The sequence below is a fragment of the Dermacentor albipictus genome, chromosome 8 (genome assembly GCF_038994185.2).
Source record: "Dermacentor albipictus isolate Rhodes 1998 colony chromosome 8, USDA_Dalb.pri_finalv2, whole genome shotgun sequence".
Taxonomy (NCBI): domain Eukaryota; kingdom Metazoa; phylum Arthropoda; class Arachnida; order Ixodida; family Ixodidae; genus Dermacentor; species Dermacentor albipictus.
In genome coordinates, this window is record NC_091828.1 from 61,764,700 (window position 1) to 61,785,148 (window position 20,449).

The 20,449-nt window shown below is 41.2% G+C and overlaps 1 long non-coding RNA gene across 1 annotated transcript; it reads left to right on the forward strand.

The window, feature by feature from the left end:
* Nucleotides 1-212: 212 nt before the first annotated feature.
* On the forward strand, nucleotides 213-13,730 carry LOC135915179 (uncharacterized). Its single transcript, XR_010568533.2, has 4 exons — nucleotides 213-369; nucleotides 1,904-1,945; nucleotides 4,238-4,442; nucleotides 7,983-13,730. It is a non-coding gene; the product is annotated as an uncharacterized lncRNA (long non-coding RNA).
* Nucleotides 13,731-20,449: the final 6,719 nt, after the last annotated feature.

Genomic DNA, 20,449 nt, shown 5'->3' on the forward strand with positions numbered 1-20,449 from the left:
CCGCGTTACTGCGCTAAAGAAAGTAGTTCATCAAAGAAGTGAAGCAAAAAACTTTCATACACATGCAAAGCGCAACAATTGTTCTGTAATAACATAACATCACAGAATTTGTTATCAAATAGTACAATTTATGATAATATAAGCGTGTATTTGTATGAGTGTACATGTATGATTGCGCGTTTGCGGTGTTGATGCTTGGAGCATTCCGGCGAGTTCGTGTACGCTGTTCGCTTGAAAGCTTCCTGCTGTTCTGCGTTCTTTGTGTGCTTCGCTGTGACATCTTTGCAATATTCCTGCGTGTTGCTCGCTTTTTATGGGCTTGTTGCCTCGAAGATCGCCATGATCGCCTCCGACTCGGCGACATTAACGGTGAGTGAGTGTTTCGAATTTCCCTTGTTTGTGCATTGCGATCGACGCGGTGAACGGAAGCGCGGGAATTATTTCAGCGCTTGTGCGTGTCTTCCGCGCGCCTCTTTTCTAGTTTTCATTCCTAGTACTATCCTTCCGCTGCCAGAATTGGTTGTACAGCACTAGATTCGTGGTATATAACATGGAGCTTTGTCCTGGTTTAACTTTGCACTCCGCTTGTGGTGACGTAAGGCAGCTATGTGGTGCCAGCTAAAACAGGGCATGTTGTACGCCATGATTTCTGATACGGTGTTCGAGCACCGATTGAGTTAGCCTTATTAATGAGCGCGAAACAATGCGACGTGAAACCATCCGATCTGTACTGTAATCGGAAGGTATTTCGTTTGCGCCACGCTAGTACAAGGCGTATGAGTGAGCTGTAGCAACGGAAGGGGGGGGGGGGGGGGCGGTGGGATCAGCGAAAATGTATTCTGTTGCGCTGTTTCCTTCAGGATCGAGTGACTCCGCGGTGCTTCAACGTCACTATCAGACACGCCGTGCGGCCGATGTTCGCGCTATCGGAAAACACAGGAGGCTGTCGCGCAATAATAATAAAGAATTTGAAGGGTGTACATGTGATTCTATGCGATACGTGAGATACAATAGAGGGGGATGCCACAGATTGCTGCGAAATCATCGAGTTATACGCCTTGCCAACCGCGTGTGTTTTGTTTTCCACCAGTTCGCGCGCATTCAGCTTTCTTTTTTCATCTTCGTTCGACGCCATCGAGTGCTTCGCCCAAACGGCTTCGCGTAGGCGCTCTTAGCATTCACGGAAAGGCAGATTTCATGGCACTCCAGGTCCTAGAACATTCAAAATAATGTAATTTCGAGAAATTGCAGCTTTTCGCACTTCAGTAAGTGATTGATTTAACAAAATTTTAAAATCAGTAAAGGAACGAGATGCCTGGCATATCTGCCTTGTCGTCCCACTGTGTTTCGAGGCGGCATGTATACGTTATCGGCAACATAAACATCAATAATTAGCATTGTTTCTTGTGACCATAGAAGTAGCTAGTTATGTCGAAAAGCTATTTTTGCTTTGAATCCGAGCACAAAAGAGTGAACAGATTGAAAGGGGAGCGCATAGTTGTGAACTAAATGACAACGCTTTGCAAGCTTGGAATAATGCATTGTCGAAAGAGCAGTTCTGTGAAATTCTTTCTTTGAGAGTAAGCAAAACTTCAGTAGCATCAGGTAGACGGGGAGTAAAAGAATGCAACACTCTGGTTTTATATGAAGGAGCTGCCTTTAATATGTGGCCATAACAGTTCAGTAGATGCACGGAAATAATTTTTAAAATAATAGAGGGATGTGAAATAAATTATTTGACAAGCTCACACTTCCATTGGCAAGAGCGGCCACACTTTAGTGTATTCAATGACTAGTCATTTGTATCCGTCCATTTATGTCAGCCTAATGGTCCATGTAGCTCTTTTGATTGTTGCTTTTGCTGCATCATGGCTTCACATTTTAATACTGACACCTTTTTCAGATTCAAAATGAGCTAAGAGACACCCAAGCTGGAATGCTAAAGGTGAATTCTTTGGCCATCCATTCTGTAGCGTCACCATGATCAAATACAGTGATGCAGTGAAAATGTATTGCAGGAAGCAGAAAAAACAACATTGCTGATGCAACTGCAAGGCATTTGCTCCAGTGATCAATTGGTGCAGAGTGCCTTCATTAGGAGACAGTGCCTTTAAGCACTCAGCTGAAAGACTGCAACTGCACCGGGACTGGGAGTGAATTTCAATGTCACTTGTGAACATATTAAAGATAGAATGTGCCTTCTTCAGGGTATATGCCTGATATGAGAGGGGCGTTCAGAAACTTAGTGTGGACATTAGTGGTCTACGTGAGTGCACATCTTTCTAGTTTTACCAGAACGAAGGTACGACCTATGTCATGCAGCAGTGCACTGCTAGAGGTATCAAACCAGAACAGCAGCACCCTTTGAGAAAGTTGGGTGAAGAACGAGCAGTGATCAGGGCTTTCTGCATTTCAAGGGCCAAATTCCAAAACGATTGATGCTGAGCTGGACGGTGTGAAGTGCCGGTCACCACATACTTTAGCCAGCATAGCATGAATCTCCTTGGCATTATGCCTCGTTAGGATACAGAAATTGCATCACTGCTCATAAAAAAAATTGGAAATTGGGAGGTTGAGGGGAAGTGGCAGGGCTCCCCTCTGGAGCAGCCAGTGCATGCCCATTGCTATACTGATAATCCTACCTTAATGAGAACCAGTGATGCATGTTAACCTATTACGCAGCTAAGTGCATTCCTTGTTTTGTATTAAGGGGACACTAATGACACCCTAAATTAATTTAAAATAAAGCATCATTTTAAATATCTATTTCTGTAAATTTCTTGGTAATTGCTTGATTATTAGAGAAAATAAAGCTCAACGTTCAATTTTCTGAGTATCGCTGCAAAATCTTTGTGCTAACATCTCATTGTCACATCGTGGATTTCAAGTATTTTACAACTTGGGTTGCCAGCAACATTGCTATTCGCAGCAGCGGAAAATGCGCGGCGGCAATGCATGTGAAACGAAACTTCGCGAAAAGCTTCGCAGTGCCGCGCCGCTGGTCGCTCCATTCGCTGAATCGCTTGCATGTGAAACAAGCTTAAACATCAGATTGTCGTTTTGGCACTTAAAACGCCGAAATTTAATTAATTTAATTTTACTTTAGTGCTCCTTTAAGCGGTAGAATTCATGATCTCTGCAAAAACTCATGCTCAAAGTATTTTCCGTAAAGATTAAATAAACAGTAGATATAAGTGTCTATTTATATTTTGAATTCTGTGATACGTGATGACTATTAGTGGTACAACGAGACAGAATTGTAATACAATGTGTGACGGCACGATGATGCACATCGAGGAAATGACCGATTCTCCCTAGAGGTCCCTGACATGGACATCAACTGACTGTCCACAAACTTCTGAGTTCACTCCGTGATCTTGTGCAGCCTGTGCGTTGCGAGTAGATTAATTTAATTGAGATTTAATTTAATTTACTGTCCTTGCGGCTTATGTACATTTCATACAGTGGAGTGGAATCTCGCATTACTTCTGGAGCACAGCAAGTGAACGTGATGTGTAGTGGTAATCTTAGTAATGATCGACAATCATGTCCCACTTCGAGCTCCTAATGCTGCTTGCCAACACAAGCAGCAGCATATGCTCAAGATAGCGTGAAAGAAATTCATTGAAAAGTGGCATATGCCCAGGGTCGCATACCCAGTCACCTAAGCTGTTCCAACGGTTGATATTGAACTCTTCCCTAAACATAGCAGCCCAATCTCCCCATTAGACCATGGGCTACATATTCGCACAAATGGATGGGACAATCGAGACAAACACCTGAAAATATGAAGTATACCAAGAATGGTAATCACAATAAATAGTACTAGATGTGCATTAACGCAAGCTCTTGGGCCAGTTGGTGCATGATGAACTTGATAAGGGGGGGTATCAGCAAAACAAAGGACGCGCACACATGGAAAAGGACGAACGCTGGTCCGTCCCAATGTCCGTCCATGTCTAATGCCGTTTCCTTGTGTGCGTGTCATTTGTGTTTCGCTGGTACTCCCCTTTTTCAAGTAATAGATGTTTGGATACTTTGGTTTATTATTCTTCTTTGTGCTGGATTGTTTTTTTTGAAACGTGGCATCCAGACAGCATCAGAAGCTTGTAAGAAGTCAAGTTTAGCGTTCTAGATTTGCAACAGGTACTTTTGTAATTTATTTGCAGTTGGGCTGTTGTGTGAATGTACTTGAAAGGCTTAAAACTGTTTTGCTAACATTTACTTAAACATGCAGGTTCACATAGGCTGTAAGAGTGCACATTCAGAAGGTTATCCTGGCCCAGCTTACTATGGCCTGCCATGGTGGACCAGGAAAGTTTGCAAGGGCCTTGCTTCACCATGTGTTCACAGAGGAGGAGCTCATGGGCCATTTGGGCTTTGGAAATAACACCAAGAGGCAACAGAGGCTCTTGACCCCATCAGGGTCAGTGCTGTTATAGGCAAGTACCATATATCCTTTCCGGTTGCATTTTTACATTCACATTTTTTTTCTAAAATTATGAACTTGCCATTGGCATAACAAACGACTTTCATGTAGCCCGTGTGTGCAGTTGTGTGCTACAATAGCCTACCATTTGGAATGACTGTTCATATGATCTTAAGTGCCTAATGCCGCCATACTCAAATGCTTCTAAAATTTAAAAGCTGCCTTCACTGCTGAAAGTTTTAACATCTCCACCAAATAAAATGAGCTGCATTTGTGCATTAGCAGTGCTACTTGGCTGTCATTGCAAGGAATAGTTGTCTGTGAAGCACGCTCCAAATCTTTTGGCATGGAGGACATGGTTAAGTAGCCTGAAAGTGTTATTCTAATACACGAATTGTGGAGAAACTATGCTCAAGTGTGGTTACTGCTCAGCTCGAGCAGGAGCACGTTCACCAAATAGAAATCAAAACAGCTCTCCATGTTCTGAGATGTGAAACAGTAGTTTCACCAATTTTAACAGACCACATCAAATCAAAGTTGCTCCTATCTTGAAGGAGGTCCCTGTGATCCGACACAGAAACCTTTCAGCAGAGGGAACCTGAGTGGTGTGGCAATTTTCTTTTGGTAGTTTCAATCAAAGAAACAACAGGGACAGAGTTGCCAGCTTCACTGTCAACAGTACTATGTTTAGTGGATGCTTACTTATTCTAAGCACCTAACCTATGACTCGTATTTATTAACATGCACTTTATCACTTTGCATTCTAAGATATGAAAAAAATATGTGGCTTTTCCCCATATACTTCAATAAATGGAGAATAGGCTCTTGGGGCCTAATGTATAAAGCTTCTTACAGACCATCGGACATGTCCACTACTCCCATTCTGAAATTATTAGAATTGTTTCCTGCTTCCTTACTTCACCTACCTGTTAACAGGGTTATAACAGGGTTATGAACCATTGCCAAGTAGATTATGGGCTTAAATTTATCAAAAAGATGAATGGGCTTTTCTGTCGCTCTTGTTTAGCCCGTTGAGGATCACATTTTGGGGAGAAATATGCCTCTAATTTAGGAGTTATATATCTTTTGTGGTGTGCACATACTCAAAACTTTCGAATTGAATAGTGTCCTATTCAATTTAGTCTTTGAATGGTCACTATTTGTAAATGTGAGTATTATACCCCTGTCACACTGGGAGTTTTAATGTCATTCGAACCGAATGGCATTAGCATCGAATGACATTTTCCGGTTGCTACACAGCGATATTTAATGTCATTAGCACCGAATGACTTCGGCAATCGAATGAGTTCGAGAAACTCATTCGGCTTCGCACTCGGAGCGAATGTGTACTCTCAACCCCAGAAACAAAGCAAAACAGGACACAGTATTTGCAAATTGAAAACCGTACTCGTATAGAAACAATAACGTTTGCGTGTTTTAATGGACTTGTTACTCTAAAGAGACAAAATTTGTGCGGCAGGCTGTCGCAAAATGTTGTTACTCTCCAGCTCAGTAGCGTCTGGCCGCCGTCCATGCCGCCGCCACTCTGCTCATCGGTCATAGAACGTCTAATCGCTTCCTCTGATTATTACGCCTTGCTCGTAATGCAAAGTACGCAGCAACTTATCGCTTCACCTCCTGCAACTTAGCGTCGTCGTCCAGCGTCGACATGTCAGCCATTTTGCTTGTTTTCAATTTATCGGCTACTCAGGTGGCTAAGCCTTGTTTTGGCTTATAGTGGCCACATAGTCTGAAATAGAACAACTTTTTTTATACGCATTACTAAAATATTTTTTTTTTCAGTGAAGTGACGTTCCAAAAATATATTTAAAGTTATGGAATGCTTATGCAAGCACTTTAAACCTGCCTCGTTCTACTTTAGTTGCGACGTTTTTTTCGGAATCATCGCCATTGATATCGCCACCGAATGACATTAATTTTTCGAGTGTAGCAGCTCCGGGGGGCGAATGACATTCGTTGCATCGAATGCCATTCGATTCGAATGACATTAAAACTCCCAGTGTGACAGGGGTATTATTCTAATATTTTGAAACACCAATAAAACATGAAATTTGAGCCAAAGTACGGTAAATTTTCACCTCCAATAACATAGTATAGACATAAAACGTAAGAACTTGTAAGAATAGCAGACCAGGCTAGGTTACTAAAGTAGCTGTACTTTAGAGGCTGTACAGCAATCATTTATGCTTACTGAAGAGTCCTGTGCATGTGAAGAAACTTTTTGCTGCTCCATTTGTGCTTTTAATAAACAGCTCTTCATAACATAACAATGACAAAAACTTGCTAGCTTTAAGAATACTAGTATGTGAACCTCATCTTACATTAATTGTGATATCAGCTGTTCATTATTCAGAAGCTATCCAATAATTGATTTGCTTCTGGCATTATTCGGTTCAGTCTCAGAAATAACTTTTCGCGCATCCTTAATATTTTTATTGCAGATTTAAGTTCTTCAGGTCGACTTTCCGAGAAAATAAACTGGTAAATAATGTTTTTAAATAACAATAAAGTGGCAATACCATTTCAGTATTTGCAGTTTTACATGTTTTATTTTTTATGCAGGATAAAGCAGCGTAGTTTTTTGTGTAATGAAACTTACAAAAACTTGTGGCAACACTCCCAAATTAGTGCAATGACAGACACCAAGGAGCTAAGTGAAAAATCAGTTTGGGAGAAACCCAAGGAGCGACAGCACTATAAGAATATTTTCTAGAAGTCTCAGAAGGTTGCAGCACCTCCAGTGGGATGCTAGGCAACACTTTGTTCTGAAAAGGCAATTTTTTTCAGAATGTTCCGTCACAGCCACAGATGTATGGCAGTGAACTCTAAAAGGGTTAAAGAAGTCAGTCCTATGGCATATGGCTCTTAAAAGACAGCATTTCTTCGTATCTGTCACATTCTGCATGTGTCATGCTAAGCAGCTTGGTGCACAACTACACGGAATCCTCATTATAACAGTAATTCAGTCGTTGAGGCAGAAAACATACTTCGCTGTAAGCAGTGTCTTCTTTAATGTAGAAAGTCCTAAGTCATTGTAAGGCGAGAAGTACGTTCCGATTGCATGTGAACTCAGGAAACCTAACATCAAATGAAGCTACACTCAATTCTAGTGACATGACACTATTGTATTTGGAGCATGGAAAAGCAGTGAAGTGCTGCACATTTTAATTATGAAGTTACAAGAAATAATTTTAGTTGTCAGTTCAGGTTTATTTATGAACGACATGAATTTTTTTCACCATTTTGTTTCTCAGCAAGCGAAGTTCACATCTTTGACATTGAAGATATTCATAAAGTTATATTGCTACAGTGTTTTGTTCCTCTTTGCCCTTTCCTGCATTTGACACTTAGTGGAGTCCTGTGCCACACTAAATAAATTTAAATAGTCATGCTGTAAAGCTGTACCCGTGGAAAATTGGAATAAAGCAACACAAATACATAAATCAATTTCATTATAACGAGGGCATATTGCATGCCATTCTTTTGCATGTGGAAGTTGCTTTTTAAAACTTGTTCTGGCTTGTTTTTGCAGGTTTCACGTGTCGCAAATTTCCTGGTACCAACATGCCCTATGTAAAGAACTCTGGCCTCGCTTCTCGCATGGGACCCTGCCCCTGAAGCAACTGCCCCTGCCCCTTCACCTCTGAAGAGCCCAAGTTGGACAGCTCAAACCAAAACACAAGTGTTGTGCTCTTGTAACTCTCGACATTCTTATGTTTTATGTTAGTCTCCTGAAGGACCCAATTTGGATTTCTCAAATGAGCATACAAATGTTGTGCCTTTCTATGGCTTGACATTTTCATGTTAATATTAGGTATTTATGTTAATTATGCTAGTCTCCTGAGAAGCCCACATTGGATTGCTCAATCCAGAATACAAGTGCTGTGCTTTGTTATAGTTCACTACATTTTTATGTTAGTTTTTGATATGGTTCCAGTAAGGATAGTGTTTCCTTATTAATATATTTTTTAAGTATCTCAAGTCATTTCATGCCAAACCACCCAACAATTTTCTCAAGAACTGTTCCATTATGGCAAACCATTTCAAGTTTGCTTGATTTTGAGTAGGTACAGCGAGAAAATGTTCGAGAAAATTTGCTTTCATACATACTCTTAAGTCATTCCAGGGCAACCAACCAGCGTTTTTTTTTTGCCATCACAGATATAGTTGAAGCTCCGAACTCTTGCTCCCCATTTATTTTCCTTCACAAAAATTTTTTTGAATTTTGGCAAAAATTTATTGTTCGTGCCCAGCTAAGCTAGAAGCCACTGATACACGTTTCTTCTGAAAGGGAAATTGTATGATCCAGATATTCAGATGGTGTTCATGTCAAGAGACTGAAGTGGTGACTGCCAAAATTTGCAAAGTTTGAATTTTCTTCTAACGTAGGGAAATACAGAAGGCACAAAATGAATATAAAATCAGACTGGTTGACTTGGTATAGCTGCAAAATATTTCAAGCCTTGGAGGTTCAGTTGATCAGCTAAAAAAACTAAAGTTGAAATTTTTTGCAAGCTTCGTGTTGAAGGTAAAAAATTAGCTTTGGTGGTTGGCACAAAAATGTGTCACCCATCACTACACAGCCGTACATGTCTGCTATGCATGTGACAAGTAACAAAAAGTTATTATTCTTTAAGTGTGATAAATTATTTTTTATAATGTTCATTTGTGGATCACACATACAGCATAAATATATGAAGCCATGTCATCTAGGAAGGAAAGGTTGTTAATATATTAGCCACAAGAACTACTCAACAAACTGACTGCCTTTTTTATCATTACGAAAGCAGGTGACATCAAGCGCTGCAGCTGCAGTCTCAACTCGTATTTTTTTAACATGAACGCAAAAAGTGGTCGCCAATGGTGTCTGACCACATCAGACTGAACATGGCACATATGACTTTTATAGATGAGCATGTTCCAGCTCTGAAACAGTGGTAGCAAACAACACCACAAGAATTTGTTCATACTCATGTAGGTTTTCAGTCTGAATTATGAAGGTGTTTTCTACTTGCATCATCATTGGGCTTCAGGGAGCAGGGTACAAAGTGTCCTGCTCCCTCTTTGTTGCATTGCAATGCGACAGGCCCTTTAAGATGCTTTGTATGAACAATATCAGTGCTCTTTCTGGATTTACTGTCTAAATAATAGCTGATATTTCTTTTTCTAAACTGCATGGAACATATCTTTTAGCACTGCAGGATTCCCTCACATATTTATTACGTACGAGGTCTGTTAGAAAAGTATTCGACCTTTTTTTTTGCGAACACCTGATGAATATGAAACAAGCACGTTTTCATCAGCCGCCCTTGAACCTTTGTGCGCATGCACGAATTTTTTCCCACCTGCCAATATCGTGAATTGCTGAGACGCAGCATTTGAATGAGGTAGTACAGTGCTCTCGTCGGTTTTTTATTGCAAGGAAAATGGCAGAGCGACTGGAGCAGTGCTACTGCATCAAATTTTGCCAGAAACTGGGCGACAGCCAAGTGGAAACCATCCGGAAGATTCAGACTGCTTTCGGTGACTATGCTATGAGCAGCACACAGATTAAGGAGTGGTACAACCAGTATAAAGACGGCCACACATCGGTGGAGAGCGAGCCACGCTCCAGTCGGCCATCAACATGCCGAAATGACCAGGTCATTGCCGAAGTGAACCCCGTGGTGATGCGGGACCGTAGTGTAACTATCCAAGAAATTGCGGAAGAGGTGGGCATCAGCACATTTTATCCACATTCCATTATCACCGAAGATTTGGCCAAGAGAGTTGCGCCGAAATTCGTTCCCAAGCTGCTCATGGTGGAGCAAAAGCAACTTCGTGTTGAAGTCTCACAGACATGCTGGATTCCACAAACAGTGACCCCAACTTCATGAACACCATAATCACTAGTGACAAGTCTTGGGTGTATGTTTACGACCTGGAAACCAAATCCCAGTTGTTACAGCGCAAGCATTCCACACCATAATCACTTGTGACAAGTCTTGGGTGTATGTTTACGACCCGGAAACCAAATCCCAGTCGTTACAGTGGAAGCATTCCACACCATAATCACTTGTGACAAGTCTTGGGTGTATGTTTACGACCCAGAAACCAAATCCCAGTCGTTACAGTGGAAGCATTCCACGTCGCCAACCAAAGACTGCTAAGTGTGCAGCAACGTCAAAGTGTTGCTGACTGCTTTCTTTGACTCCCGCAGTGTGGTACACCACGAATACACACCACAGGGTCAAACAATCACTAAAGACTACTACAGGGATGTCCTCCATGGCCTATGTGATGCTGTATGGAGCAAGATACCGAGGTTGTCAACAGGAAATTGGCACATCCATCACGACAATGCTTTTCTCGCACTTGATTCAGACTTTTTTGGCGAAAAACCAGACTCCTGTAGTTCGATAGGCCCCTTGCTCTCCTGATATGGCGGCCTGCAACTTCTGGCTGTTTCCCAAAATCAAGGGGCCATTGAAGCAAGCGTGATTTCAGACAATAGAAGACATTATGGCTGCAACAACAGCTGAGCTAAAGTCCATTTGGAAAGAGGCCTTCTCGGAATGCTTCTAACAATGGCAGCACCGCTGGGAGAAGTGGCGGGATTCCCAAGGAGACTACTTTGAGGGTGATTAAGTTTCCAACGCTTCAGTTATGCCAGTTTTTTTTCTTCAGCCAAAGGTCGGATACTCTTCTAACAGACCTCGTATTGATATTTTATGTGCAATGGCTGTATGGTTTGCCTGGCCCACACCAAACACAAGCCTCGTTGCGTTGGAGCATGTGTCCCTTGGCAATAATATGCAGACCCCAACACTGCTTCTCTGTCATCTGTGTTGCATACGAAGCCGGCTTTGTCGTCTGCATTCCCGGCCAGCAAGCTGTGCGCACCTTAGAGAAAAGTCGGTGCTGACAAAATTTCAAAAAAGAATTTCTTGCATTTAAAAACACACATGCATAGCAGACATGTAGAGCTATGCAATAATGTATAACATTTTTTCGCCAACTACGAAGGCTGTTTTTTCCTTTAACATGAAGCTTCTTGCAAAAGATTAGAATTTTTTTTTACAGGCGATCAGCTGAACCTTCAGAGCTTCATATATTTTTCTGCTATACTATGTCAGCTGGGCTACCATTCTGTATTTAATTTCTGTCCTGTGAATATTTTCTAACGAAAAAAAAAAAACTAACGGATTGCAATTTGACTCATTTTTGCCAATGCCAAAAGCAATTGAAGTATTCAAATATTTGAAAAATTGGCTATTTTGGCAGTTTCATCACTTCACCGTATTTCCACGCACACCATTTGAAGGCCTCGATCAATACAATGTGCATTTGAAAAAAAAGTATTTGAAGCATTTGAAAAAAAAATGAAAAGCTAGAGGACATTTGATGTCCTCTAGCTCAGCTGAACAGGAAAACTAAACCGTCACCTAAAATGCTACAAAATATCTGGCAAAAATAAATAAAAGTGGGTAACGAGCTTCGAACTCTAGTAAACATATGGCAATGTTTCAGATATATGTGCGGTATCAAAAAAAATGCTTGTCAATTCGGCATGAAATCGCGTGCCTGCAAGTGCATCTGTGCCATTTTTAGAGTTCAGTAAAAACGGCATTTTACATAACTTTGTAAAAATGGCTTATTGCTATCTAAAATACATGAGTAAAATTAATAGGTATAAGTCGGCTTAAATTTAATATGCAACGAAACGTCTCCAGTAATGGCGATGATGTGCCTTTCATGTTTACATAAAACCATATCTTCTGAATTCTTTCGTTATTTTTTGTGGCAGCGAATAAAATTGAAATGGAACTCGCACAAGGAGCAACTTTGCTGTATTCCAGCACATCTCTAATAGCTGTCTTTATTTCATATGAAAATCTGAAGCAGTTAATATGAATAAGTCGCTTGATATGGAATTACCTGTGCAGGAACGGTATCATGCAGAAAACACAACTGGATCATGCAACAGCAATGCAGCATAATAAACTGCTCCCATAAGCATCACTTATTGTGATTGCCATGTTTCAAAAGTATGTAAGGTTTACTGAAATTGGCGCACACCATTCAAGCAACATATAAGGATTGTACAGTGATCCTTTTTCAGTTTTACAGATATTTAAGTTGTCTGCCAGGTAGCATATTTCTTGTTCTTGAGCTGGATTATTCAGAGGTGGACATTACTAGCACAAGAAATGAAAACATTAAACTGATTGTCATAAATTTATTAATTCACTTATAACATCACAGCACATATTTCAGTTTGCAAATTGTAGCCAGTGAGTTTTCAAGACATTCACTTGAAATTAATTTCTAAGGTGACACCAGTTTCGAAATTTTCCCATAAATGTGAGAGAAATACATGGGCATTCCGGTTACTTTTGTGCTTCGATGCATAACAGTGCGTTTTGTTAAAAAAAGTAAGTGCTACAGCAGTGCATTTATACAGCCAGTTTGATGGCATGTGTCTCGTTACTAGTGTCATTCTGGAAATTCATTCTAAGTGCATACACCTTGTAAAATTACCGGCTACAATTCGTAAAAACTTTATTAGGAACTGAGTTTTTGTTAATCAGCTGACTATGGTGTCTTGTTTCTCATGCAAGTAATGTTTGGCACTCTGTATCTAGAATTATGTTAGCTGCAACAGTCTTCAATAAGTTCCATGAAACTTAAAGATAACCACCCTGCATATCAGGTCTCAGTTGAGTGCTGTGGGCACAAGCAAATTGTGCCATGGTTATAGTACCACTGGCTACCTAATAGAGAAAGCAAGTACCTTTTTTTAGTGTTCTTATTTACAGTCATGTCAGTCTGCTTGTACATTTATTTATTTAGGCATTTATTTTTTAAAATTTATTTCTTTTGGTAAATGTGTTTTACTTGAGAGCCACACTGACTACATCTTCAGTATTCAATTTTGTTATGGTGTCAAGCTGCAGGAAGTTTGTACTGTGCGATAGTTTTTAAGAAGTTTCTGATCTCAAACTACAAATGGTTGTACATTTACACAGATGTGTGGTTACAAATAAACAGTTCACCTAGAAAAATGGTTTTTGTCTGCATCAGTTCAGCACTCTTGATTTTTCGGAGGACCATTCACTCTGACAATTCAAAAAAGTGACATAACAGTACTGCTAGCAGTTTTACAATATGGTTTATTACAGGCAATCTAGGAGCATGCTTTTGAGCCCAGGGTGACAGAGGCCTGCGGTACAAAATGCCTGTATTTAAATTTTATCCCTATCCTCTCACAGCAGACATACCACCGTGACATCAAAGGTAATTATATGCAACATAGCTCAGCAGTATTTTAAGGTAAGTGCAGGTTTAAACTGCGAAATACCCAGTGGGGCATAAAGGGCTTTCAACGTAATTTGTGTTGATGTTCAACAGATCTGCAACAATTCTTCCATGGGGTTTCAATATTGACGAACTACACATTTCAACAATACCTCCATGGGCTTTCAATTTTGAGCTTCAACAATGCTTCAATGGGCTTTCAACATTGACAAACAACACATTTCAACAATACCCCAATGGGCTTTCAATACTGAGCTTCAACAATGCTTCAATGAGCTTTCAACATTGACAAACAACAAATTTCAACAATACCTCAATGGGCTTTCAGTTTTGAGCTTCAACAATGCTTCAATGGGCTTTCAACATTGACAAAGAACACATTTCAACAGTACCCCAATGGGCTTTCAACATTGACAAACAAGACATCTTCAACACTGCTTCAATGGGCTTTCAAGAGTGAAATAGACCATAGTTTCAACGATATGCCAATGATCTTTCAAATTGAGAGGCCACAATGATGTTTCGACAAAATGTCGCGGGCCAATTATCAACACTTGTCAACAATTTCCTCAATGATGTTTCAACAATTCCCCAATGATCTTTCAAGGTCATTTGTTGACGTTGACCAATGATATTTCAATAACCTTTCAACAATTTTTTTTGTAAGGGAAGACTTAATCGAGCAGCAAGCTCTTGTCTGCGATTCTGTGAAGAGAAAATTGTCTTATGTTTATTAAGTAATGCATAAGAAAGCAGTGAATACAGCAAATTTTTGTGCTCGTCAGGCCCGTGCAAATTGACATTCTTTTCCACGTACAATTCACAACGAATGTTACCCATTAGTAGAGTCATACAATGTCTCGTGGTTACTGACACTCATGAGTTTTATTAAGCAGTGCTTGAAACAAAAGCTTTCCAATGAATAATAAATCTCACATGCGCTTTTTTGTGTGTGTGTGCTGGTGGCACCATCTTTGCAAAAAAAATTTCGAGCTGTTTCACGTCATTTCAGTATTTGTCAAACGCGGTGCCGCTAAATATTACACAATGAGGAATACGCGGATGGATTCTTTATCCAGATTTGAGTGTTTGACTCAGTCTGGTCGCCGCGCCTACACTACATTCTTCCAAGCGCGTGTGTCTGCAACCAGGCCTTCAACGTCGCTCTAGGTAGAGCGTAGTAGAAAAACCATTGTCTGGTACATCCTATTCCTGAGGCCGCTTACTCAACTGTGGCTGCTCGAAGAAAAAGAAAGAAAGAAAGAGAGGGGGAAAGAAAGAAAGAAAGAAAGAAAGAAAGAAAGAAAAAGAAACCGCCGTGCACGGTGCGCCATGACTGAATGCGAGCTAGCCAGCGGGTTAGGCTACTGTGCCATTGTCCCCATGAGAATTGCAGATCAAGTCAGATTCCAGGAATTTCCTGGGTACTCACTTTTGTTCACAGCTGACTGTGGAAACGTTTTTAAAGTGCACACAGAACTTGCCCTCGCCTCCTCGTGATTCCCTGGATCGTACTACGATATCTGGAAACTTGCTTTCCCCACGCGGTACGTGCGATGTGTTTCGCAGAGTACTGTGTTTGGCCTATTCTACGCGACGCCGGTTGAAAGATACGATTAGCAGCAAACGATGAGTGAGTCTTTATTTGCCCAACTACACCGAAAAGTGCGGATGGCTGCGTGGCCTGTAGCAATCCAAGCCGCGCACACCAAACCGAATGCCAGGTGTTCCGACGTCCATCGAAGTTTTGAAGCAGGGGATTTCCAGTAGGCGCTCTTCTCGCGTACATTGATATATGGTATCTACCAGCGCAATCATCGCACTCGCATAATGCTCGAACCCCCACATTGCCCACTTTCTTTCCCGAGCAATCGACTGCAACATATTTGGTAAACAATCAAATAAGTGGACCTCAGCAATTGACAGATGACAAAAGCTTAGGCAAAACCACAATAAACATTTTAATGTACGCACATAGGCATATTCATCATTTTATTGAGTGACACTTATCAGTTCAATCATAATGGCTTCTTTCACTCCTGTTTTTATCTGCAGAGAATAAAGTGGCACGCAAGCAGTGTTCTTTGGGTTGCATTCCTTCCTTCACGTGTTTGCCTGTTGAATTCTTCATGAACAAGTAACTTAGGCAGTGGGAGAACATGAAACTCGCGTGATTTCTCTGTTATATCATAATTGCTGGATGCACATTTGTGCTAAGTGCATCATACGGGCGTCAATCTGTACTAGATGATATAAGCAGTATCCTTCTCAAGTTTCTCTCGCAGCCCAACCCACACCAATAGTGAGCTAAAAGCATGCAATCACATGGACGAAGGAATCGGAAATAATTCCGCACCATTGCTGCTTTGAGGTAAACAGGCATGAGGCAATCCCTATTTTATCGCGTGACCTAATGTCCGGGAATGCTGCCGTCACCGCTTCGTCCGTGGGCCGTACAGAACGAAAATCTCGACTATTTAGGACATCTGTATTCTGGCACCCGAGCACTGCAAATACTGATGACGAGCATTGAAGGGCTTTTGTCCGCATGCTCAGAAACAGCAACGAGTGCCAAAAACCATTCGGCCGGCTCGTGGGACAGTGGGAAACTCGACGTCTTTCGAAAGGGAGAGAAGGCAACGGGCCACGCACAACAAAAGGGAAGGAGGCCAACGACAGATATTAGGGGCACTGTCCGGTTGCGTCCGCTAACCTCGACCATCGTGTGGATGGCGTCTGCTCACCTTCCTTCAGCCTTAGATGCATTTTTGATGATGAGAAATCGTTACTAGTGTTTGGGAAGGAGACATCCCTCGCCACCCTTACAGTAACTGTATCGCACGAGGTGTACTGCACCGTAACTGTATCGCACAATTCCAACGCAGGCGGAGCTATCATCAGTCGGCGTTTGTAAAGGTGGTCACCGACTCATGTACTGGCTAAGTTCAACGTTGTTTAGCTTCGACGATTGCAGGAGACGGTACTCTTGCACCAAAAGCGTATCCGATAGTCTAGGAACGTTTGTTCGCTACCCTAATTCCAATTCATGTTCATGCAGTTTGCAAACAGCGCTGAAAAAGAAAAAGAAAAACACGGCGCCCCCTTACATAAACATCTGTTTCGGGAATCATCAGGCTAATAGCGCTTTAGTTGGCTGCGCAAAATTATGTATAGTGCCTCTGTCACATCGTCATTCTACATACCCATTGTGTACACTGTATATATTCAACATGCTTTTCTATAATGTGACAACTAGTGTATGGGTAACTGTGCGTTTCTGTGGGTGTATGTCGTAATATGTTAGTGAGTGGGGACTCGGACCCTTCTTTGAAAGCCTGCTGTCTTTACAATGCTACCCACATTGCATATGTTATTGTCCTGGTAGAATTGTGCCGCCATTGTGAATCAGTGTTCGCGTCGTCTCTTACTGAAATAAACTTTTTCTTTAACACACACACGCCCCTGTCACGTGGGCATTCTTAAGTGTACTTTGAGGCAGTGCACTTCTCCGCTAGTGTCATTCGCGCAGGAACGCTTAGTCACGCTTACTGCTGAGTGCACTCGTAGGCGGGTATGTTAGGCCAACACAATCGGTGGCGGCGATGTAAGTGGCCTCGTCAGCAATGAGTAAAAAATAAGTAAAGTGATATCGAAAGCAGAGTCAGAAGTAGTTTTTAATAACATTCATTTTTTAAATTTCTAGCGTTGCAAGCTACTAAAAATTCCTCACTATAAAAATAAAAAGATTAAAAAGAAATCAGAAAACAGCAAAAAAATTGCTGGCCCTCCCGTAATCGAGAGTAGATTTAAGCATTAAGTGGCTACCCGCAAAGTAAATTGGTTAGAGGTAATGCTAGCCACAATCTGTTTGCGAAGGCTGCGTACGTTAAATAAATGAATAATAGTAACGATGACATTACACATAGTAAATCCTTAGCCTATTAAATAGAAACATACTGATGACTATATGTAAAAAAAGAAGAGAAAAACAACGCCGCACTAAGTTCTGGCAGGAAAGCGCTACACGAAAACCGTCACATTATTCATGTCAAAAATTCGGAAAACTCGACTGCTGTCAATTTTTCTTGATTTGACTGTACAACTGTCAGTCTCCGTAGACCCAAATAGTATCCAAGCCTACCCGTGTCCAGGGCACTTCAAGCTCCATTTTAGACCTTATTTTCATAAGCGATTTCTTTCGCAAAGAAGATAACAAAGTAGATATTCTTGAAGGACTATCAGATCATCACATGGGTTTTGCACGTTCACCATTCCAAACCGAATCCGCCAACATAACACTAGAAAGCTCGTGTACGCATTTAACAAAGCAGACGATGACGCCATTATGACCTACCTTGCCCTCGAGTATTACGACTTTAACGAGCTAATCTCAAAGGGCTCGGCCAACATCGACGAAATTTGGTTGCTGTTCAAAGCACATGTTATGCACTGCTTAAGGCAATTTGTCCCACTAATACAAAAAAACACCAATAAGCGCAACCCATGGATTACATGTGACGTAATTCATTTAAAACGTAGAATAATAAGGTTGCGGAAATCTAACAAATTATGCCCAGTTCCAGACTTCTGCCAAAAAATGAACTCGTTAAACCTACTAACAAAGGAACCAACAAAGGTAGGAAAACAGCGCTTCTGCTGTAGAACGCTTAGCAATGTTACCAAAGACTCACCCCAGAAATCCTGGTGTTATGTCAGGCAAAACGATAACCGTACAAAAGCGTTATCGCCGACAGAAGAAAAGAAACAAGCGGAAGCGTTTAACACATTCTTTCATTCCGTATTTACCCCGACAATGGCATTACGCATGCTTACAGGCCAGAAAATATAAAGCACAACGAAACACTGAGCGCTCCAGTCGTAACTGAAGCAGGCGTGTTCGCACTATTGTTAAATTTAGACGATAAAAAGTGCAACGGTCCTGACGGAATCCCGAACTGCTTCCTGAAACGTTATGCCGAGCCTGTAAGCAAATACTTACGCCTTATTTACAATAAATAAATCCCCGAACAATGTATCGCAGCAGAATGGAAAATTGCTAAAATAGTGCCCGTCTACAAATCGGGCAATATTTCTTGTCAGTCAAACTATAGGCCTATTTTTCTCACATGTGCATGTTGTAAAATGTTGGAGCATATTATCTTAAAATCCGTTACACAGTTCATTGAGGCAAACAATGTCCTCCATCCATGCCAACATGGCTTCAAGACAGGCCTGTCTACCATTACCCAACTCGTTGAGGTGCTACACGATTTCGCGACAGCAATTAACGACCTGAAACAAATAGATGCAATTTACCTAGACTTCTCAAAGGCCTTTGATCGCGTCTGACATACTAAACTACTCCTAAAGCTTAAACATATACTAGGAGATGGGCCAATTTTTAGTTGGATTAGCAATTACTTATCTGACCGCCGCCAGTTTGTTCAGTTCGGCTCCCAGCTTCTGAAATTGTACCAGAACTTTCTGGTGTACCGCAGGGTTCCGTTTTGGCCCCTATCCTGTTTCTTTTGTTCATGAATGATATAACTAATCAGATTGAATCCAAAATTAGGTTATTTGCAGACGATTACGTCCTGTATAGAGAAGTACTAAACCGTGAAGACCAAATTAGTCTTAACAAGGATTTTTCTTTGATAGTCCAATGGTGTGAAAACCGGCAAATGGCCATCAACTTTGATACAGTTTCAATGTCAGTAACAAAAAAGAAATCCAAGCTTACTATACTTAACACTGTCACTCAGTACAAGTGCTTGGGCGTTATCAATCATCAGACTTAGGATGGTCGGCTCATGTAGAGCACGTAGCAAGGAAAGCGATGCGAAAGCTTATGTTCTTAAAACGGACCCTGCGATACTCTACGAAGGAGGCCAATCCCTTGGCCTATGTTACACTCATACGCCCTGTCTTAGAATATGCGAACGTGGCGTGGCTTCCCTTTACCCAAAATCAAATCGCCACTCTTGAGGCTGCCCAGCGAAAAGCCGCGCGGTTTATCTGTAACCGATTTCGGCGCACCGACTCGCCTACTCAGATGCTATCCGAGATCGGCCTTCACACGCTAAGCAGTCGTGCGATGCTGCACCGACTCAAGTTTTTGTATCTCATCCTGCATAATAAGGTTCATGTGAATTCTAACACCTATATTTCCTATAACACATACTGAGAAACCCGTCACAAGCATCACATTACACTCCAAGAATATTCTTGCACTAACAACACATTCAGCTTTTCGTTCTTCCCGCGAGCAGTTCGCGATTGGAATGCTTTAGCCCAGACGTTAGTCGCACAGCCCACTGTTGACAAATTTCTTGAAATTGTTGGCACAACAGTACTGTCAATCATAACTAAATGATGTTATCAACAATGTCTTTATCATTGTATTATTTACCAAATTTCTTGAAGATGTCTGATGTGAAATTATATATGATGCTATCAACTGTATAACCATATGCTTATTCCTTCCTTTTTGTCTCTTTGCAAAACATCATATGTAATTGAAGTAAGCTCTTTGTGCGTTATGTTTTTGCCATACTTATTGCTGTTAACATAGGCCCATGAAACTCTACGCTTACCAAGTACCCTTTTGTATTCTTATGTAAATGCTTGTACTACAATATCTACAGACCCTTCTAACCCACTCCTGTAAAAATCCCTGATGGGATTGACGCTATCACAAAATAA